This window comes from Mobula birostris, chromosome 14, assembly GCF_030028105.1.
Source record: "Mobula birostris isolate sMobBir1 chromosome 14, sMobBir1.hap1, whole genome shotgun sequence".
Lineage (NCBI taxonomy): Eukaryota > Metazoa > Chordata > Chondrichthyes > Myliobatiformes > Myliobatidae > Mobula > Mobula birostris.
The window spans coordinates 76,885,387-76,908,998 of record NC_092383.1 but is presented as its reverse complement, the minus strand read 5'-3'; the positions used below and the strand labels follow the sequence as shown (position 1 = coordinate 76,908,998).

Here is a 23,612-nt window from a genome sequence, read left to right as displayed (position 1 = left end):
ACTGTTGAACTTGAACACCCCCCCCCCCCCCCAGTCAGCTAGTCCGCAAGAATATCGTCAATATTAAACCAGTCCGCGGTGTGCAAAAGGTTGGGGACCCCTAATCTAGAGCAATCTTAACCCGGTGATTAGGACCTCTGAAGCTCAATTAGGGTTCTGTTTTGTTTTCTCTCAATTTACCATCTTAATTTTTCTTAGCCTTTTAAATAAAAAAATGAATATACATTATGTCAAAGGCAGGCTGATTTTCATTTGAGCTTTTCATGACTTTTAGCATGCTCCAGTGCTTTATAATTTTAATGAACAACTTTGAAAGTGCATTCCACAGCACAATCTAATAACTAGTACTGAATGTCTGGTAATGTTTTGTGGTGTACTTCCTTTAAACTACGCCTGATGGGGGAGATTGAGCATTGGTTTCATACTAGCTCAGCACTAGCACATGGGGTGACAGGCTAGAGTTTCTGATGTTGGCCTTGGAATGTGTTTTGAACCAATAATCTTCTGATGTGGAGATGTCCTTAGTCACAACAGATGTAACTTTACACAAACATCATAATTGCTTCACAGAAATCTATTTTTTTTGTGAAATGAAGTACAACTTAATTGAATGCTTTCTCTGAAAAAAAAATTGCCACTTACCCATATTGACCCAACCCCATTCAAATTCCATCGTACACCACTCTGTAGGGCAACATTAAGTTTATCAAAACCTGTGTAACTTGGCTGGCTTTTATCCCACGTTCTCATTTTACTGTTTGGCTCGCATAAACTTGTTGTATTATTCTGTCAACTTCCTTCTGCACGTTACCTTCTCAGTCTACACTTCTGGTTTACACATCTCTTGAGAGTGAAATGTGGGCTGTATCACTAGAGATGGCTATTTGTCCACTTATTACAGCTCTTTGAAAGTATTAATCTAATTAGTCTCAGTTCACACATTTCTCAATCTAAGATTTTATTTTTCTGCTGCTTTATCTATTTCCCTTTTGCAATTTGTGGAATCTACAATTTGGGGAAAGCAAAGAATAAATAATGCATGTTCTATAATCTTCAGTGATAAATTTCAGCTCACTAATTTGCTTTCTTGCAAATATGTTTTCCAAATTAGAGCTGAGGTATAGGAACTAGGAGATGGAGAAGGCCATCCTTCAAGTCATTGCACATGATCAAAGCTTACACTTTACCTGAATGCCTTCACATTCTGTTCCATTTCCCTCAGTATTTCAAAAAGGATTAATGCCTGTCTTGAATATGCACAACTGATCATCTGTAATTCACAAATTTGAATGAAGATATTTCTCACTTTTGTATTAAGTAGTAGATACTAAGACTCTTGTCCCTAATTTTGGTGACTGTAGATTTCCCTGCAATTTATCACTTTTCTCCGCTAGAGCAATCTCATTTCAACTAATGCTCCTAATCCTGGTATCCCATTCTACTTGAGCTCTTTATCCTGACATCTCAAAAGATCTAGTGACTTTTCATTGTAATGACTCCAGATACATATTTTTTACAAGGAGATGAAACGGTACTCAGTTTAACCAAGCCCTATAGCACTGTTATAAGATGGCTCACAGTCACCATTTTGTGTCCTGAGTAAGGAAGAACTTCCCTCCTGTTTTAATGAGATATATTGCTGGAGAGGCAAGCAGTTATTGCCTTGGAACTGGAGACTATAAAATCTCATGGGTGAGTGCTGGATTGTATAAGGATGGCTGATTTCCTTTCTTGAAGTATGTCAATGTCAGTTGGCTTTTATTTTCAAAATCTGGGCATCTTATGGATGTCGTTTATTAATGATAGGGTTGGCTTTCAAATTTTTGAGTTGTAATACTTGACCATGATCCAGTCATTTGGAAATTACTCCTTAACCAGCAGACCTTGGTTGTAATAACTGTTGTTGTGACCAAAGCTATCTTGCACAGGTGCTATCTGAAAATCCACAGCAGTACCTGGCTTGTCCCTCCCTTTGCCAAGGCAGAACTCCATTGTCTTGTTTTGCTCTTGAATTGTTATTTGTCACTGAGTTACTCAGTCTGTGTATTAGCACCACCCCCTCTCCTCCACTACCACCACCCAAAAGCACACAGCATTGGATAATGTACGTTTTTAATGTATAGTGTTTTTTTAGGCAAATAGGTCATTTATTTTGTGCCAGGCAAGGTTGAATTTTCAGTTAAAAGTTCCTGTGATTTTTCAAATGCTTTGGGTGTGTGGGCTGTAACTGTGTGCTTTATCCTTGAGGAGCCCCTCTCCTGTCAGCGCACACATTGATGCATTAGGTGCAGGCATGGTTTGTCCTGTGCGCTTCAGTGAGTGCAGGTCGAATCATCTTAAGCTGAGACCAGATGAGATTCTGCTGCAGAGCTTTGTTCCTATCATTCCTGTTTGGCAGGGCTGTTGTATTTAACCCTCTGTGTACTGGTTCTAAATTTCTAATTCTGACATATTTCCTGGATTATGATTTTTTTAGAAAGTGACAAGCATTGCCAAGTTCAGCAGGTCAAAAAGTGACTGCAAGGCCATTGGCTAATATAGCTGAAATTAGTAGTAGGCTTGCCTCAGCACCTGATCATGAGTTTAAGTCTTACTGCAGAGACTTCAGCACAAAATCTAATGTGACACTAGTAGCATAGCTCTGAGGGAGAACTACGTTACCTTTGGGATGAGCTGTGAAATCAAAACCTGATCTCAAATGCCCTTTTGCGATCCTATGACACTATTCAAAGGAAGAAGGAATTTTATCTATATTCAAAGGAAGAAGGAATTTTATCTAGGGAATCTTGGGGCCCAAGTTCATAGCTCCCTGTAAGTAACTATATGGGTTGATAGAGTGGTTAAGCAGGCTTTTGATATATGTGCCTTTATTTGTCGAGGTATTGACTTCCAAAAGTCAAGAAGTTACGTTGCAGCTTTATAAAACTGTAGTTAGGCCACGTGGCGTATTGCATACGTTTCTGGTTGCCCTGTTATAAGTAGGATGTTGAAGGCTTGGAGAGGGTCTAGAAGAGGTTAAGCAGACTACTGCCTGGATTAGAGGGCATGTGCTATAATAAGAGGTTGAACAAACTTTGTTGTTTTTTTCTGGAGCAGTAGAGGCTGAGCGGAGATCTGATAGGGGCTTATAAGATTGAGATGTATAGATAGACAGTATTGCTTTCCCAGGACTGAAATGTCTAATACCAGAGGGCATGCATTTCAGGTGAAAGGGGGTAATTTCAAAGGAAATGTGAGGGGCAAGTTTTTTTTTAAACACAGATTTTCTTGGGTGCTTGGTGTGCACTGCCTGGAGTAGTGGAAGAGGCAGAATCATTGGGGACTTTTAAGAGGCCTTTAGAAAGGCACATGAATGTGAGGGGAAATGGAAGGATATGGACGTTGTGTTGGTAGAAGAGATTATTTTTGCTAGACATTTGATTGCTAATTGATTCAGCATGACATTGTGGCTGAAAGGCCTGCTTCTGTGTTGTACTGTTCTCTGTAAAACCAGAACGTGCTCTGGTTTTAAGCAGGTTGGGCAGCATCTGTGGAAAGAAAATTTGTAAAGTTTCAGTTCCACGACCATTTGTTGGAACTGGGGCTTTAGGTGGGGGAGGGAGAAAACAAACTGGGGAGTGAGGGGAATAATTTGAGGACCTAGAATACAATCACATGAAAGAAATCTTAGAGTTGATCTTTAAGATGTCACTGGTTTAAATATATCAAATAAGCATTACAGCAGTGGTAATCTGTATCATCCAGTAAGTTCTTAACAAATGACTAACTTCAAAGTAAACTTATTATAAAAGTATGTAAATATCACTATAGACTACCCTGAGATTCCTTCTCTTGCAGACATTTACAGTAGAACTAAGAAATAACTACATATCAATGAACTGCACACAGAATGACAATCAATGTGCAAAAGAAGGCAAACTGCAAGTAGAAAAAAATAGAAATATTAAGTGAATAAGTAATACTGAGAACATGAGTTGTAGAATCGTTGAAAGTGAGTCCATAGTTGTGGAACCAGTTCAGAGTAGAGGTGAGGAAAGGTATCCATGCTGCTTCAGGAACCTGATGGTTGAAGGGTAATAACTGTTCTTGAAATTGGTGGTGTGGGAACTAAAGCTCCTATACCTCTTACCTGATTGCAGAGGCGAGAAGAGAGTATGGCCTGTATGGTGGGAGTCCTTAATGATAGATGCTGCTTTCTTGTGGCAATGCTCTCAGTAGATGTCTTTACAAGATGTCACTGATTTAAAGGTATCAAATAAACATTGGAGAAAGTTATCTGCGTTCAGTGTATTATTAACAGATAACTGAATTTAGAAGATGCAAACTCTAAAACTAGTGGTCACTCGCACAATTGTGTTTGAGGTAAAATAAATCCTGCTTGAACCAGTCTTTAAAAAGATGTGAGCAAAATGTGAGAAACACTGTGGCTAGTTTGATTGATGAACTGAACTAATATTTAGCCTTTCCAAAAACTGGTGGAAGCCTGCTGGTCTAATAGGTACTGTAGGATTTGAATTAAGTTTTCTTTCTTGATGTGCATTCCTACAGTTCAATGTTCTGCTCGCTTGATTCTATCCTTATCTCACCCTGATGTGTGCCTAAAGGATCCTGGGCAGTCTGAATTTAAAGAATGCCTAGCTATCACACACAATAATAAAATTTGAAAGGTTGAACTGGAGTGCCGCTCAAGCATGCTGAATTCAAAGCAATTCAGGGTCAAAGTGGAAGCAATTCTATTAACACAATGTGATTAACAATGGAATTTTGTACTGGGGAAAGGAAAATCTAATCAAGACATAGCTGAATGTAATGGGGGATTGTTAACCCTCTAATTTCCTGTTCCTAACTATATAAAACCTAAAGGGTCATCAACTTGAAATGCTAACTGTTTCTTTCTTGAAGTCTTGGTCATTCATGCACAGCACAAAAACAGGTCCATTGATCCATCATGTGCATCTTGCCTGCCCTTTTGTTCCTGCCAACTCTATTCCCATTGACCCACACTGGGTCCTTGCAACTCAACTTCTAATCTAGACACTTCTTATCAGTCCTGAGTAAATTTGTTTCTATTCCCTTTTCAGGAAGCTATACCAGATATTTCTGTGTAGTGCAAAAAAATCTTCAGTAAAACTGCACCTCTTGCCATAAACCTATGCTCTTCTTCATATCCTCATGAGGAAAAAGATTTACTACCTACCATATCTATCCCCCAGAATTTTTGTCTTTGAGGTTGATTCTCAGCTTCTGCCACTTGAGGGGAAATCAGACTCAGCCTATCCATTCTCTTCTCATTACTGAAGTGCTTCAACTGCCTAGTGAATCTCCTCTCCTCCAATATAATCTCATCCTTTTGTATGGTTTGGCCACCGGAACTACACACCCTGTCTGGGTCATTGAGTGTTTCTGACCTTTTTCTGTTTTCAAATTTCCAGAAAATGTAATATGTCTAGACTCCTGTCTGTGGATCAGAATGGTATTCATAGAAGAATCTCTGAAATAAATAAATGAGCAAAGTAATTCTAATTGCTTAAAATTTATTTTTCATCATTGTGCAGCAAAGATGAAACTGTTTCAGTCAATGCCACATTTCTACTTGTATTCCCAGCTGTTGAATTACAGAACAAAGTACAATCACAAGGCTGTTATGTGCCAAGTGGGATCTGTTATTTTGCTACAGCAATAGCAATACTATAATAATGACATGTTATACCCTGGATGATGGCACAAGTTGCCGATATTAATCTTCCGTTTGTGTATTTCTGGGGTGCACTGCTTCATTTATCTGGTAACATGGGAGTTCTTGTCTTGATAATGCTCCAAAGCAGCTCTTAAATTTCACACAGCAGAGTCCTGTAAAGAAGGACAAGTATGATAACAGGCATCCATCTGAATGCTTCCAGATTTCATTTAAGCTTTTGACAAGCATTGTAACGAGGCTGAGACCATTACAGCAATATTGCTGTCAAACGGAGATGGCCTAGGGTCTTGAGGGCTGGGTTTTGAGGAGGAGCAAACTTTTGAAATCTGTTAAATGTTCCCTTTTGAACTTTATTGCAGTGTTGTTTGCTGTGAACATAGTACATACCAGTACATTCCGTGAAGAATGCTTGGGAGTGAGTTACAGGCTGGAATCCAATCAAACGGTTCAGATTTCGTCATAAATCACAGGAGCAGTGTGGGATTCAAAAACTGGAGCAATTCCAGAGCCCTGAGGAATAATATGCCCCTTGTTTATAGAGGGTTGAGTTCCTGAGACTGGCTTGTACGGATTATTTGAACCGGTTATCTGGTTGCTGCATTATAAAGAGTGGGTGTGAAATGAGGGAGGACCCAAAAAATTGTAGAATAAATTACAAATGAGTTACTATCTTCTTGCTAGATCTCCTCAAATAGCAATTACCCCCAGTCTAATTGGTAATAAACGTATCCAGAAGGGTTAATATATAGGGCTGTGCAGTGGGTGGCAGTCTCTGACAGCTTAATATTCTGACCACACAGTCAGCCACACAAGGGATTTGAACACATTATCCAAATCACTGAGGGAATGCTAAACTCCTACAACTTATTGATGACTCTTTAAACTAAAATCCCCATGTACTCCTAAGAACAAATATAAAGGATCGCGTAGTTCGGGGATTATTTTCCTTGTGTCCAAGTGATCCAGTCAGTCACTGTGCTGCTTGTGGGTTCGTATGCAAATTGGTTTCTGTGATTGTACAAACATTAGTTGACTCTGGCATTTGGCAATACCCCAGGTTTTTAAAAGTCAGTCTGTCTCTCACATTGCAACATCCCAGGCTCAGATGTCAGGCAACTCCTATGGGGTTCATGTTCAAAATGTGCAGTGGCGAGGCTGCTGATCTTTTGGTGGATGAAAATTATTTCAACTCATTGCACTGTTAAGGACCAGCTGGTGCACATGGACCTGTAACTCTTTTGGTTTGTACCTTTAGTAACTGGCTTTCCTCAGGAAAATAAATCTGGCTGCTTCACAAAGTGGTCATTGAAATGTATTTTGGGGTTAGATGCATGAAATTTGTATTGCTGACATGAAATGCAATGAGTGTCTGTGGTAATTGATTAATGATGATGACTTAAATGTCAAAGCTTTGTTCCTGCCATATTGTAGAGTGCCAGGATGTGGCCTGGATTGTAGAGAATTAGCTACTTATTGTAGTGATTCAGTGCAGAGAAGGCACTCTTCCGGCCCTTTGAACCGCACCACCCCAGCAACCCCACAACCCTGATTAACCCTAACCTAATCATGGTGCAATTTGCAATGAGCAATTAACCCATCTGGTACCTTTTCAGACTTTGGGAGGAAACCTGGGGGAAACCCATGCATTACATGGGAGACATACAGAGGCTTTACAGAATAAAAATGGAATTGAACTCCAGAACACTCCTAGCTGTAACAGTGCCCCGCGATCCGCTGTACTACATTTCACCAAGATGTTGATAGGATTGGAGAGAATTAGTTTTACGGAGAAAGTAGGCAATTTGGATTTTTTTTTTTGGGAACATTATTCACTCGGGTGCAACATGATTAAAGAGGGCCACAGACAGGGTAGATGGTCTTTATCCTCAGAATGGAAATTCCTCTTTGCTGGATGTAGACTTGGGCATTGTGGTCCTTTAAACAGGATCTGCTGTTTAGAACTGAGAACTTCACTATGAAATTCTTAACATAGATGCCAGTGGATATTCATTGTGTGCAATAAAAATCAATTGAGCTTTGGGCAAGATGAGAATCTGGGGATAGAGATAGGTAGGTTTAAGACAAATTCAGTGCTGAGAATTGTTTATAACATGAATTGTTTGAAAGTCAGTGTGAGAGGATCACAGAAACAGCTACGACAGGAGATAAAGCAGGCATGGAAGGAGTGGCTATCAGCAGGTCTCATTAGCTCATTAAGGGAATAAGTGAGGCTGTTTAGCAGTCCCAACTCTGGCTAGACCTAGATCTCAATTGCATCTCCGGGGGGATTGGTCCTGAAGGCATGCAGAAAATGCTTTCAGCTACAGTAGCCAGCACATCCATGCCCATCCATCCGATGTCTGAAACACTCTTTCCTATGTGTAGGATGTCCACAGGTTGGATGTTTTGTAACTTAGGGAGGACCCGAGATGTGGGATTTCCTAAAGACTACCAGCCTCCCTGATGGCCAAGTCTGCAATAGGTGCATCAAAATGCAACTCCTTAGAGACCGTGTTAGGGAAATGGAGCTGCAGCTCTATGACCTTCAGCTTGTTGAGCATTGATACAGGAGCTACAGGGAGGTAGTCACCCCAAGGCTACAGGAGACATAAATGGGTGACTGTCCGGAGAGGAAAGGGAGAATGTCAGATAGTGGAGAGCATCCTGTGGCTGTCCCCCTCAAAAATATGTACCCATTTTGAGTACTATTGGGAGGGGCAATGACCTACCTGGGGGAAGCAACAGTGACCGTGCCTCTGGCACTGAGTCTGGCCCTATGGCTCAGAAGGGTAGGGAACTGCAGTGGATGGCTGCAGTAATAGGGGACTCTATAGTTAGAGGGGCAGATGGGCAATTCTTTGGAGGCGAATAGGAAATACGGATGGTAGTTTCAGGTGCCAGGGCTTATGACATTTCTGATTGCATCCACTATATCCTGAAAAGGGAGGGTGAGTAGCCAGAAGTCGTGGTACATATTGGTACTAACGACATAATTAGGAAAAAGGAGGAAGTCCTGAAAAAAGAATACGGAGTTATGAAGGAAGCTGAGAAGCTGGACCTGAAAGGTAGTAATCTTGGGATTGCTGCCTATGCCATGCAACAGTGAGGATAGAATTAGAATGAGGTGGCAGATAAATGCATGACTGAAGAATTGCAGCAAGGGCAAGGATTCGGATTTCTGGATAATTGGGACCTCTTTTGGGGCAGGTGTGACCTGTACAAAAGGGATAGGTTGCACTTGAATCCGAGGGGGAGCAATATTCTTGCGGGCAGGTTTACTAGAGCTGTTGGGAGTGGTTCAAACTAATATGGCGGGGAGATGGGAACCAGTATGATAGAGCTGAGGATGAGCCAGCAGGTTTGCAAGTAACATAGATGTAACATGAATGTAAGGAGGGACAAGCCAATGATTGGGTACAAATGCAGACAGAGGAAAGAGTTAAATTGTACCACAGAGGCAAAATGTAAACGGACAAAGAATGCAGGACTGAAGGTGCTATATTTAAATGTGTGTAGCATTCGGAATAAGGTGGATGAACTCGTGGTGCAATTAGAGATTGGTTGGTATGACGTTGTGGGCATCACTGAGTTGTGGCTGAAAGAGGGCCATAGTTGGGAGCTTAACATCAAGGGATATACCTTCTATGAAAAGGACAAGCAGGAAGGCATAGGGGGCGGTGGGGAATTACATCTTTAGAAAGGTGACATAGGGTCAGAAAATGTTAAATCTTTGTGGGTGGAGTTAAAAAAAAAAACTGGATGGGTTTAAAAAAAACATTATGGGAATCTTATATTGGTCTCCAAATAGTAGCCAAGATTTGGGGTTGAGATTGCAAAGGGAGCTGGAAAAGGCATGTAATAAGGGTAATAACATAATTGTAATGGGGGACTTCATTATGCAAGGAGATTGGAAAAATCAGGTTGGTGTCAGACTGCAAGAGAAGGGACTTTATTGAATGCCTACAAGATAGTTTTTAAGAGCAGCTTGTGTTGGGCATGTGGCCAAGTGGTTAAGGCATTTGTCTAGTTATCTCAAGGTCGCTAGTTTGAGCCTCAGCTGTGGCAGCGTGTTTGTGCCCTTGAGCAAGGCACTTAATCACACATTGCTCCAGTCTGTGCGAGAAGTGGTGCCCCACACAGACTTCCAACCTGTGCCTTGTAAGGCATGAAAATGCCCGACGCAGGCCTCTCATGGTCTGAGTCGACGTTCCTCCTGTGCTTTAGCCTACTCTGGTGGGGGTAGGGGGGAAGCTGTCTTAGATTGGGTGTTGTGTATTGACCTAGATCTTATTAGGGAGCTTAATGTAAAGGAACCCCTAGGAGGCAGTGATCATGATTGAATTCATACTGCAGCTTGAGAGGGAGAAGCATAAGTCAGATGTATCACTATCGCAATGATACTGAATAAAGGGAATTGAAGAGGCATGAGAGAGGAGCTTGCCCAGGTGGATAGGAGGAGGATACTGGCGGGGATGACAGCAGAGCAGAGATGGCTGAAGTTTCTGGGATTAGTTCACAAGATGCAGGAAGATATGTCCCAGAGAAGTAGTAGTTCTCAAATGGCAGGGCTAGGCAGCCGTGGCTGACAAGGGAAGTTAAGGGCTGCATAAAAGCCGAGGAAAGGGTATATAAGGTAGCAAAGTGAGTGGGAGGTTGGATAATTGGGAAGCTTTTAAAATCCACCAAAAGGCAACAAAAAAAGCTATAAAATGGGAAAAGATGAAATATGAGGGTAAATTTGCAGATAATATAAAGCAGGATACTAAATGTGTTTTTTTCAGTTATACCAAAAATAAAAGTTGATATGGGACCACTGGAAAATGATGCTGGTGAGGTAGTTATGGGGGACAAAGATATAGTGGATGAACTTAATAAGTACTTTGCATCAGTCTTCACTGTGGAAGACATTAGCAGTGTGCCAGAGGTCCGTGAGTGTCAGGGAGCAGGAGTGAGTGCTATTGCTATTACAAAGAACGAAGTGCTAGGCAAACTCAAAGGTCTTGTGGATAAGTCACTGGACTAGATGGTGACTTAAAATAAAATCCTATAGCATTACAGGAAAGATACTGGCATAGATAGAGGAATGGCTGACAGGCAAAAGACAGCAAGTGAGAATAAAGGGGGCCTTTTCAGCTTGGCTGCCACTGACTGGTGGTGTTCCTCGGGGTCAGTATTGGAACCGCTGCTTTTCACATGTTTTGTCAATGATTTGGATAATGGAATTGATGGCTTTGTGGCAAAGTTTGCAGATGATGTGAAGATAGCTGGAGGGTAGGTAGTGCTGAGGAAGCAATGTGATTGCAGCAAGACTTGGACAAGTTGGAAGAATGGGCAAAAAAGTGACAGGCGGAATAGAGTGTTGGGAAATGTATGATAATGCATTTTGGTAAAAGGAACAATAGTGCGTTCTATTAGCTAAATGGGGAGAAGGTTCAAACATCAGAGGTGCAAAGGGACTTGAGAGTCCTCGTCCAAGTCTCCCAAAGATTAATTCACATGTTGAGTCTGTGGTAAAGAAGGCAAATGCAATGGGGGAGGGGTGAAGTAAAGAGCTGGGGTTGATTGGTGAAAGAGATAAAGGGCTGGAGTAGGGGATATCTGAGATTAAAGAAGGCCATGGAAGAAAGGGAAGGAGCATCAGAGGGAGGTGATGGGCAGGTAAGGAGATGAGGTGGGGGGGGGAAATAGTAAGGAGAGGGGGGCATTATTGGAAGTTCGAGAAAGTGATGTTCATGCCATCAGGTTGGAGGCCACCGAGACAGAATGCAAGTTGCTGCTGCTCCAACCTGAGTGTGGTCTTATCACGGCAGTAGAGGAGGACATGTCAGTCCTCTACTGCTGCGATGAGTCCAGTGCATCGAAACATCACCTGCAGGTTTCCCTTCAAGCTCCTAGTGTTGGGAGTTCCTTCTCCAGAAAGATCAAAGCATCACCTTGAGGACACTTGGGCAACAAAATGCTAGCCTTGTCAATGATGACACATAATCGCAAAATTAAAATTAAAGATGTTGAACTCATTGCCTTCAAGAGAGAATTTGTAGGACTAAGGGAGGGAGTGGAAGAACGAGCTGATTTTATTGCTCCACTAGGAGGCTGCTATAAAATCAATGAACTGGATGGGATGGCTGTAATTATTCTGGTTTGTTATGTACATACCCTTAATCCTTGAAAATCCAAATTAATTGTTACTACTCTATAAAGTCCAAGGCTTGTTTATTTTTCTACAAACTTGAAAGCCTTTATCATCACTCAATTCTAGTAAATCACTCTGCCTCTCCTATCATATGTTTCCAGTGGCTACTACCCTCAGGTCTAAGTCACTACTGTGGTCTATTAGTTCTGCACCATTTCCACCCTCTTCTTTTGTATCTTGCTTAATGGCAAACAGTTTATCCTAATCCTTCACAGAATAATTTAGAATATCTCCTTTGCCGTTGCCCTCAGCTTTTGAACCAACTCCTTGACTGCTAGCTCCCACTAAAGTTAACAGCAGAGCTTCTTCATTAATATGCTCACCCCTCAGTTTGCAAGATCGTGGGTCCAAATGCCTCTTCGGATATGTTACAACTAAAACTGACAATCACAGAGCAGTGCAAAGTAGATATCTCACCATCTGATGGGCATTGTCCTAGATCAGATCAAACAAGTCTACCTTTGTTGGATAAAAACCACTCTTCCCAAGTCCATTGGATCTTTCTCTCGAGGCGCAGCTTTTCCTTTCATCTTTTAAAGACCCACTTATACTCACTCACTCCCCCCCCCGCTTAGAGTCTGCATTTCTGTGAACACCTGAGGCATTGTCTAGAAATGTTAATTTTTTACTCTCTTCTTGGCTCTGTTCTATTCCGACATGCTGATTTCCCTTTTATTCTCAGTTTTTTTTTCCCAGTGTAGTATTTAAGACAGGTTTGCTTCTGGATTGAGCAGCACATTCTGGGTCGTATGTTCAGCAGGGCACTGTATTCCCCAAAGTATTTTATCATACTCCATTTTTACTGTCAGTGAACGCAGGGAGTTTTAAAGTGACATATAATGGTATAATGGCATTATTCCAAGGTTCATTATCATCTTTGTAATTTAAGAATATATGTACTTTTATATTTTATATTCAATCAGTCAGTTGACAGGGCAAATAACTTGCTGCAAAGAAACCAGGCGGAAAAATGGAGAAAATAGAATGTATTTGCCTCATAAAAACAAGTTAATTTCTCAATGTTGATAGAATAGTTAAATAAAATCATAGAATAGTGATAGTAAAGAAGTTTAATTGTCACATTGTTTCTTCAACTGTCTGCCAAAGCAATTCACTAATCCCACCGCATAGCCCTTTCTCCAAGGCCTTGCAAATTTTTCCAACACCCTTTTATAAGCCACAATGGAACTTGCCTGCACCACAGTGGAGTTTGCCTCTCCCACATCTGCAGGCAGTGCATTCCAGATTCCAGTTGCAAGATGAATAAGAAAGACTTGTTTTTCTCCTCATCACTTTTAATTCGATGGGCCAAATGGCCTACTTCTGCTCCTATACCTTATGGTCTTAATTCATTTTCCATTATACCTTGTCACTTGGAATTCTTTAACAGGAAGTGTCTGTATCCATTCTGTCTAGAACTCTCAATTTATGTACTTTTATCCAATCTTCACCCTTTAAAAGAAATATTTCCATCCTCTGTATTTGTGACTGAGCCCTCATCCTAGGGACCATTCTTGAACTCTTTCTGGATCTTCTCGTGCTTGCACATCCTACCTATAATAATCTCATGAATGGAACACATTCTCCATCTGAGGCTGGATTGGTAATGTATAAAAGTTCACTGTGACCCTTCTTTGGGATTCTCCAGAGTTGTTCATAACTTAATGACTTTCTCAACCTGCCTTCAATATCAGTGATTTGTGCACCCTTCCCCAATGTCCCTCTGCTCCTTATTACAATATTTTTTTTATTCTGTTCAAGAATCTTTCAATTCTCTGCATTAAGCTTGTTTACTTTATTTATTGAGATGCAGCGCAGAATCAGCCCTTCGACCCTAGCCTAATCATGGGACAATTTACAATGACCAATCAACCTACCAACTGGCCCATCTTTGGATTGTGGGAGGAAACTCATGCAGTCACGGGAAAAACGTACAAACTCCTTAAAGGCAGTGGCAGGAATTGAACCTGGGTTGCTGGTACTGTAAGTCATTGTGCTAACCACTACCCTACTGTGCCACCTGCTCATTTGCCACCCACCTGTCTCTCACTAGCCTGTCCATATTCTGTAGGGAAATTAAGACCAATTTATTGAAGCTCACAGTACTGCCAGGTGTTGCATAAAACTAACTTTCACTTAGAAGTAAAACCACCAAGCCTGATTTCAAAGGAAAAGTATCATACCTGCTCTTGACTGTAATGCTATCACTTATCATGTTATCATTTGTCCTTGCTGGTTTATTGTGGTATTTGGAATGTTTCAGATTCCTAATGGGTTGTAAAATTTTGTAATAATCCCTGCCTTAATTAATAGCCCAGTATAACACCAAGTAGATTACATTATCTAACATGTAGCATGTCCAAACTAGTAGTTTGTGCAAACTGCTGTAGCCTTTGATTTAATGTATTGTCTGGTACACAAAATAATCATCTGCCTTTTCCTGAACTGTCAGATGGTAGGGAATATGCAGTACTGTGCAAAAGTCTTTGACATTATATATAGGTAGCCAGGGTGCCTAAGACATGTGCACAGTTCTAGTATTTGTCAACATAGAGCAGGGAGCGAATCTGTAGATACAATGAGACAAAGGATGTTAGGAATGGTGAGAGTGGAGCATCATGGGTGGGGTGTGGGACGTGCCAGAGGTGGATGGTGGCACGGGTGCAGACACTCTCCCCTCTGTCTCCCCTCCTTGACGGTAACTATGAGAAAAGGCCATGTCCTGGGTAATGGACACTGCCTTTTTGAGGCACTGCTCCTTGAAGATGTCTTGGATATTATGCAGGTTAGTGCCCATGGTGGAGCTAATTTTACAACTCAGCAGCTTGCTTTGATCTGTGCAGTAGCCCAACACCCCCCCCCATCATACCAGACGGTGATGCAGCCTGTCAGAATGCTCTCCAATGCACATCTGTAGAAATTTGCTTGTGTTTTAAGTGACGTACCAAATCTCCTCAAACTCCTAATGAAATATAGTTGATGTCTTGCCTTTATAGCTACATGGATATTGATAACTATTTGAAGTTAATTCTGCCAACACTTCTGCAAGCAACCTGCAGAAGGAAAAGGCTTTTTGAATGAAGGGCGAGAATTTTTGATTCTATAACAGTTGAGTTCCAATTGACTGAAAAGTAATGCCATGTCAGAATAGGTGTCTTGAATGTCTGGGGTAGGAGGTAGCGTTGTGGATAGGGTGAAGGTAGAATGGTGAAACTGAATTGTACCAGAGCAATTGCAAGAATAAGGCAAATGCGTAAGTGCTCTTACGCTGTAAGCATGCGATGCTGCTAACATGACTTAGTAAAAACTCTATTGTTCTAGCGCTCTGCGCATGTGTAGCAGAAGCCACCTGGAGTGCACTAGGACATATCTAATGATCCTTATGTTGGAGGTAAATTTTTTGATACAGCAGCGCAGCTCTCTTCAGCAGTTAGTTATTCTTGCATGAAGACAAAAGAATCTCCAGTTGCTGAAAATGCACTTGTGTAAGGAAGCACCTGGGAAGACAAAAGCCAGTTGAGGGGGAGAAAAGGAGGACATCCAAGGCACCCATGTGAGAAGTTTTGTCATCAAAGCAAACACAGTGGAGACTAAGGAACTGGGAGAATGGAATTAAGTTCTGCCTGGAAGAAGGGTAGTAGAGGAAGTGTAGTCAAGATATGTGTGGGTTTGTAACTGATACTGTCACTAACCTGCTCCCTGAGATGAAGAAAGAGCGAATGAGAAGCAAACAAAAATGTCAGTTAGACTGTGTAACAGTGAAAGCAGACTGACAATTGTCAGAAAGTGATGAAACCAGGCTGGAGTGTAGGAAGCATCATTAAAGCAGTCATCAAGGTATCATTGTTTTCCTTTGATTTCAAGTTAAAGCAGGATATTTTCCAGCTCTAACATGTTTGATTTTGCTACCTTCATATGCAATGTACCAGGAGGCCTGGTAAACCCTGTCCTTTCCATAACAGTTGTATTGCCTTTGCCTTATTCTACCCTCCTCCATACTCCAACATTTCTCATTTTCTTAGTTCTAATTAACTATTTTTGATGTGAAGTGCTAATTGTTTCATTTACACAGTTGCTGCCTGACTTGCCCATGCTGATTCCAGCATTTTCTTATACTTTTCGTTTGACGCTTCTGGGTTTAATGTTACAATTTGCCTGACACCAGTTCCCTAGGCCTGAGTCGACGTAGTAGTAGTATTTATTAAGCATTCATTCCATTGCCATTCTGCACTTACCATTTTTCCCTTGATGATCTGCATTCTTCTTTAAAGGCACACCAGTTATTTGTAATGCTGAAAGAAGCAAAAACATTGAAATAATTGCTTGGTGGTAATGCGCTTCCCTCTGAATCAGCAGGCTGGGGATTTCAACCTAGTGATGCTCTCTTTAGAACAGATTTTTTTAATGACTATTCTCTATGATATTTTAAGTTTCTAGTTGCTTTTTGTTGTACCTTTGAATAATGATTCCATTATCTTTCCAACCACTGACATTAAGATGATCGATTTGTAGTTCCTTGATTTTTGTGTTATCCCCCTTTTAAAGGAACAACATTAGTTATTTAATTTTCTACTCCTATTCCTTGTTTTAATGCCTCTTCTCGATAGTGCCTCATTTACTGTTAGTATGGTCAAATGCAGTTCCTTCTGATTTTCTCTCTGATTAATTTATTTATTATCTCCTTTTTTCCTACTTTAGATGTCGTTTTTTTTTGCCATGCTAATCTTTCTGGTTAATACTGAAGCAGTAATTAATATTTCTGCCATTTTGTTATTACATTTAAGTATATCTTGTTTCCTTTTGAGGCTCTATCCAGGTGATTATTACTAGCCTTTGTGGCCAATAGAAAAATTTTCATAACTGGTCACACTAAAGCTGTGGTAATTCTGGATTCGTGCTGTGTGCCTGCGGGGCCATTTCTATGTATTGTGGTACCTAGTGTTCAGGTTAATTCTCACTAAGTGTACTGACTCATCTATGACTGCAATCAAGCATGGTGGTTTTTATTAATGAGAATAGTTCAAATTCCTAATGGATTATAAATTTTTACTTCAGTAGAATTATACCACCCATTACAAAACAGTGCATTATATCACCCGCCCAGTGAACTTAATCCTCTGAGTGGTGTGGGAAGTTTCTGAATTTGTTATCTGTACCACGAAACAGGAACAGGTTCTTTGGCCCATGATATCTGTGTTAACCATAAAGCTAATTTTTAAACTTGCCCCATCTGCCTACACATCCCTCCATCCGATGCCTGTTCATGTGCCTGTGTAAATGCCTCTTAAATGTTACTAATGTATCTACATCCACAACTCCTTTGGTAGCTCAGTCCAAGCACCTATTACCGTTTTTAAATAAAGCAACTTGCCTTATAAATCTTATTTAAACTTAGCCCTGATTAAGACTCAGACACCAAGTGATTCTTCTTTTGTAGAAAATATCATTTTTCTGTTGTGAGTGTTGGAATTTTCTATTCCTAAAGGAGTGTGGATGCAGGCTCAATGTGTACATTTGGAAATAAGACCAGTAGAGTTTTGCTTTGCCCTTAAGAATTTGACATGTCCACCCTGAGAGAAAAAGACTATAACCCCTTCTGTGCACCTCAATTTTGTATACTTCTATCCGATTGCTCCTCAGTGCAGATCTGGCCTAACCAAATTTTATACAGCACAACATAACTTCCCAATTGTTATACTCAGTGCTCTAACCAATAAAGCAAGTGTATGCCATCCTATTCAAGTGCAACAATTAATGTTTTAATTGGACTTTTTGCATCTCTGGAAAGAAAATAAAAAGATGGCAAGATAATGAAATGAGAGATTTGTATCCTGCCTTCTACAGTCTTTGAGCTTGGAAGAGTGAGTGATCTTAATTTAACATTCTCGGCAACTGTCTTATAAAGCTGCCTTTCCTTGGCTCATGTATTTATTCATAATAAGGGGTCTGACTCAAGTTGAGAGATTGATCATTTTTTTAAAAAAAAAGACATTTTCCTCTTGGAGCATTGTTGGAGTTTACTATTCCAAAAGCGATGTGGATACTGACTTGATGAATACATATAAAGACCAGTAGAATTGTGGATTATGGAGAGTGTATGGTTTGTAGTTTATGGAAGTTCAACAATGATCACATTAAGCAGAAGTGGTTTGAGAAGCAACATGGCCTATTACTCATTTCTTGTGAGTGTAGATATGATTGTCATTGTACTGAAATGTCCTGAACACAATTCTGTGGGTAATTTGACAAAATAAAATCATCATTAAAAATAGAAGCATTGTAAGGATGTCTTTGAAAGTGATGTGAGAGGAGTTTGATTTGGATAATAGGTCTGCTTGCATTTCAAATGGCATACACTTGGATACGTACTGGGTGACCAGTGGTGATTGTATTAGTAGGGTAATTGAGGCTCCCAAATATATAGTAATCCATGAGGTACTCTGCTTCCCTTGGCAGTTTTCTGTTTTTGAGTGTAACAGATGAGGCAGTCGTCTCACCAGCATTCTGCACTTTGTGTTGCATGCTAACCAGTGTTTTCCATTGTGATATGCAGTTTGTTTTAAGGCACACCAATTAGAAAGTGCTAGTCATATCAAGCAGGTTAAGATATTTAAATGCTGTCAATAATAAGTTCTCTTCAGGTTCAGCAGAGTTGATTTGAGTGCACAATACAGGAACCAGTGAAAGACTGAGGCGAAAGCTGCAGTCTACAAACTGGTGACAATGGCAGTGTCTTTCAACCTGTATAATTGCTTATCACATGTATAGTGGGTAGATGTTTAATGCACTAAATAATCAAATTATGGGAACCCTGATAAGTATAGAGTTCACTGGATTCCACCATAATGGATTAAATTGAGTTTCCCAGTTGTTGATTGCAAATCTAGCTGTGGGCCTATCGTGCTTACTGACTTGGCCTGTTCCACTTCAACAGTAACTGATTTTACCTGTGAAGCTAAGCTATGACATGTAGACATGAACAGGAACAAGTATTTCACATCATGAGAACCGCAATATCCTTCTCTCCTCACTGTGGCACTGCAATAGGGTGGTCATCTTGCATTCATTCATCAGTCAGGGTGTTGAGCTTAAAAGTCAGGAAGTCGTGCAGCTGCAGAAAATGTTGCAGTGGCCATATTTGGAGTACAGGTTTTCCCTGCTATCCGAAAGGTAGAGCGTTCCTATGAAATGGTTCGTAAGCCGGAATGTTGTAAAGCGAAGAAGCAATTACCATTAATTTATATGGGAAAAATTTGTGAGCGTTCGCAGACCCAGAAATAATCTACCAAATCATGCCAAGTAACACATAAAACCTACAATAACAGTAACATATAGTAAAAGCAAGAATGATATGATGAATACACAACCTATATAAAGTAGAAATACTTTTCCACAATCATTGCCTGCACTGTTCTCCGTAGCGAAAATCTCACGCAAGCGCTCTCGGCAGAAACACGGCGCAAGCGCTCTCCAGTAACCTTTAAGCTATGAAGCTGCCAAATCATACCAAATAACACGTAAAAATACATAGCCGATATAAAGTAGAAATAATGTATGTACAGTGTAGTTTCACTTACTGGAATTGGGACAGCGCTGAGCACACTGATGGTGTGTTAGGCTGAGTCGTCGGAGGCTGGGGTGGTGCAGTGGTCCCCACCCTCCGGGCAGTGAACCGATACCGATCCGTGAAGCGTTCAGCGGTAGCCGGGATGCACACAGCGCATCCTTAAGAAAAATCCGAAGTAAACAAGCTAATTAATTAGGTGCCACCTGGCACGTAAATATCGGCCCAGATCAAAGGCGATGCAATCGGCAATCGCCTTTGATCTGGGCTGACATTTACGTGCCGGGCGGCACCTAATTAATTAGCTTGTTTATTTCGGCTTTTTTTCTTAAAGATATACTGGGTGCCTCCCGGCTACCGCTGCATTCTCTGCGGATCAGTATCTGTCTGCGGCCCAGGGGTTGGGGTGGTGGGACATTGGGGTGTCATCTCATCGTCGATCAGGGCAGGCAGGTCATCTTCTTCTATGTCTGCCCGCTTCGATGTCACAGGTTGAGGTTCGTCGTTCTGAAGGCTTGCTTGACTGCTTAGCCTCGCGCACTTTTCTATCATACAGTTCTTTGTAAGCACTCAAACCATCTTGCAAATATGCCCTAAACTGACGTACCCTTTCAAAATTAAAGTTGTACTTTATCATTGCAGTGAAAATCTCACGCAGTTGCTTCACGTTCAGTTCCTGGACGACTTCACTTTCGGTCTGTTCACTACTGCATTTGGTTTCGATTGTTATCCTTTCCTCTTCCAATTGCATCAACTCTTCATCTATCAGTTCTTGGTCATGGGATACCAAAACCTCTTCAACATCATCTTCGTCAACTTCCACAAGCCAAACTCACTTTGTCCTTACTTCGTTCACCACGATCAATACGCTTAATTATGTCTAGTTTTACGCTAAGTGTAACACCCTTACGAGCTCTTTTCGGCTTTCCCAATACCTTAGAACTCATCTTGCTAACGGCTGCTCACAGGCACGTGTTTAAGCAATGTCGGTGAGAATGCCATTCTGAATCCGGGGGAGGAGCGGCTGCCTTTTCCGTGCACTGCCTTTTTTCATAACAGTGAAAACACCTTCTGTTAGTGAAAACAGGTAACTAATGTAGGTCTTTCGTAACAGTGAGGTTTCGTAAAGTGAACATTCGAAAAACGGGGGACGCCTGTATAGTGTGCAATTCAAGTCACCACATTACAAGACGGATTTGGATTTTGGTGAAGGTGCAGAAGAGCTTCATCAGGATGTTGCCTGGATTAAAGTTTATTAACTACGAGGAGAGTTTGGAAAAAATTTGGATTGTTTTCTTTAAAGTGTCAGAGGCTGAGGGCTGACTTGACTGAAATACATAAAGTTGAGAGGCATGGGATAGAATATTTTTCCACAGGATGGCAATGCCAAGTACAAGTGGGTGTTGTAAATGGCTCATTCACTGACCCTTTATGGGAAGAACTCAAAAATAAGAAGGGTGCAATCGTTTGCAGCAGTGTTAAATTGGAGCAGGGCAAATTATGTGAGTATTAGGCAAGAACTAGGGAGAGTTAATTGAGAAGAGCTGTTTAGGGCAAATCCACATCTGACATGTGGAGGGTGTGTAAGAGAATCGTGGATGTCAAGAAGGAAAGAAACACATTAGGGTCTTGAAAACGGTTTAGGAAGCTAGTATCAGCTGGAGTCCTTGAGGATTACAAGCAAGTCAGAAAAGGACTTGAGGGAATTAGAAGTTCAGGAGAGACCATGAAAAGTCCTTGGCAGGATTATGAGATGCATGGATAGAATAGAGTGTAGTACCTTGTACCTATGGTTATAATGTCTAATACCAGATAACATATTGAGTGGGGATAAGTTTGAAGGATATGTGCAGAGCAAATTTATTTTACAGCAAGGGTCCCTAACCATTTTTATACCATGGATTCCTACCATTAACCAGGAGTCTATAGACTCCAGGTTGGGAACCCCTGTTTTAAAGTAATGGCTGCCTGGAATGTGCTGTCTGGTGTAGTGGTGGAGGCAGACTCAATAAAGGCATTCAAGAGGCTCTTAAATAGGCATATGAATGTGCAAGAAATAGAAGTGTGGATATCGTTGGGCATTTCATTACTAGTTTAATTAGTTTGGCAAAACATTAGAGGCTGAAGGGTGTGTTGCTGTGCTATACTGTTGTGGATGTCCTACGGGATTTAAATTGGCATCATGGTTATCATGGACTGTAGGGCCTATTCCTGTGCTGTACTGTTCTGTTTTGTAGAAATTGTAGAGCAACTACGTTTGTACATTTCAAGTAACAAAAAAGAGATAGATGTTCCCATTTTGCAGGGTCTCTCACGATTAGGGCCTTTAAGATAAATCTGTAAAGAGTTGAAGAATCCAGGGAGTTTTTCAATGTGGGCATGCAAATACAAAGAATATTTGAGGTAATTACTTTTATGGGAAAATTAGCCAAGTACATAAGGGAGAAAGAAAAATAGGACAGAATGTGATTAAGGGTATGAAATTGCTTATATTATGTTGTATACTGATGTACAGGTGGCTTTTTGTGCTGTGTTCAATCCTTTCGTAATTGTTTTTCCTCTCTGAAATTGTGTATGCATAACATTTTTAAAAAAAAACTTGTTCGCTCTCTCCTACCCTGTTCCAGCATGTATGGCATCCCATATGTAGCTCCCAGCTGCTGTAAACAGTTACATTGGCCAGCTTTGTATCTGTGAAATGTTTTTTTTGGATGGCTGACTGGCCCATGGGAAGGTGGAGCTGGATTCCTCACCCTTGTGAATGAGGAAGTTTTACTCAAGGTAAAATGTAGCATGTTCTTCAGCTTTAGAAAGGGCAGGTGCTATTACAGTTGACTTGACCGTGTTCTACAACCAGGCTTTTGTGTCAAATATGGGGTGAGAGTTCCATGATCATTGCAATGGACAGCTAGCTTCAGATATTGTAGCAATATAAACACATTCTGCTACTGCTGGAATTCCGGAGTAATGCATACAAAATACTGGAGCAACTCGGCAGGTCAGGCAGCATTTTGAAAAGAAATAAACGGTTGACATTTCAATCCAAAATCCTTCATCAGTACTGGAAAAAGAGCAGAGAATAATATGGTGTGGCGGTGGCGGGGGGGGGGGGGGAAGGAGTACAAAAACGTTTATAAGGGAAATCCAGGTGCAGGGGAAGGTTAGTAGTGGAGAGTGGAGGAGGGGGAATGAAGTGAGAAACTGTGAGATGATAAGTGGAGGGCTGAAGAAGGAATCTTAAAGAAGAGTGGACCATGGGGAAAAAGTGTAGGGGAAGGGACACCAGGGAATTTCAAAGTTCAAAGTAATTTTTTATTATCAAAGTTCATATGTCACTAAATAAAACTGCGATTCATTTTCTTGTGGGCGTACTTAGCAAATCTGTAGAATAGTAATTATAACAGGATCAGTGAAAGATCAACTAGGGTGTAGAAGACAACAAACTATGCAAATATAAATAAATAGCAATAAATAACAAGAACGTGAGATAGTCCTTGAAAATGAGATTATTGGCTGTGGGACCATTTCAGTGAAGGGGCTTGTGAAGTTGAGACTAGTTATTCCCTTAATTCAAGAGCAAATGGTAAAAGGATAGTGTTTGTTCTTGAACCTGGTGATGTGAGTCCTGAAGCTCTCTTATCTTTGATGGCAGCAGCGAAAAGAGAGGATGGCCTGGGTGGTGGGGATCTCCTACTTATGACAGCACTTAGATGTGCTCAGTGGTTGGGAGGGGATTTCTGTGGAAAGGAATAACTCTTTGGTGAGTAGTCATCTTGTATCTGATTCTGGTGTGCCTCCATCTGGTGATCCTATAATCTTCATGTAATATCAGTGCTAAGAGGTAGTGACTATAGATACAACTTCAACCTGAGATCCTCTTTGACTACAAAAGATCCTACTTTTTTTTAAAAAAATAGGGTTTACATTTGTGACCTGGCCAAATTTTAACACATATGGTCAAATCACATCAGTGCATTGTTGTTTGTGAGAGTCTGTACAATTTGGCTGTTGAACCACAATTGCATTTTTTAAAATAAAATTTTCAGGATTTTCTGTTTGTCTTGAAAGCTGCCCTTGTATTTGATTGGGAAAGATTCTTATTTACTGACTGCCAAAGCTTCTTGTTTCCTGACCTGTGCTTCTCTGACCAGCTTTGG

At 40.8% G+C, this 23,612-nt stretch overlaps 1 protein-coding gene and 1 long non-coding RNA gene across 5 annotated transcripts in view; one reads left to right on the top strand and one right to left on the bottom strand.

Moving 5' to 3' along the window:
* magi3a (membrane associated guanylate kinase, WW and PDZ domain containing 3a) overlaps positions 1 to 23,612 on the top strand; it is a 142,695-nt gene that overhangs the window by 32,199 nt on the left and 86,884 nt on the right. The window lies entirely within an intron of this gene.
* Positions 5,783 to 23,612, bottom strand: part of LOC140209995 (uncharacterized) — a 34,886-nt gene continuing 17,056 nt past the window's right edge. Inside the window, exons 2-3 of the long non-coding RNA XR_011889119.1 lie at positions 16,127 to 16,183; positions 5,783 to 5,850 (exon numbers count right to left, since the gene is read on the bottom strand). This is a non-coding gene — a long non-coding RNA (uncharacterized lncRNA). The remainder of the gene's footprint in view (positions 5,851 to 16,126; positions 16,184 to 23,612) is intronic.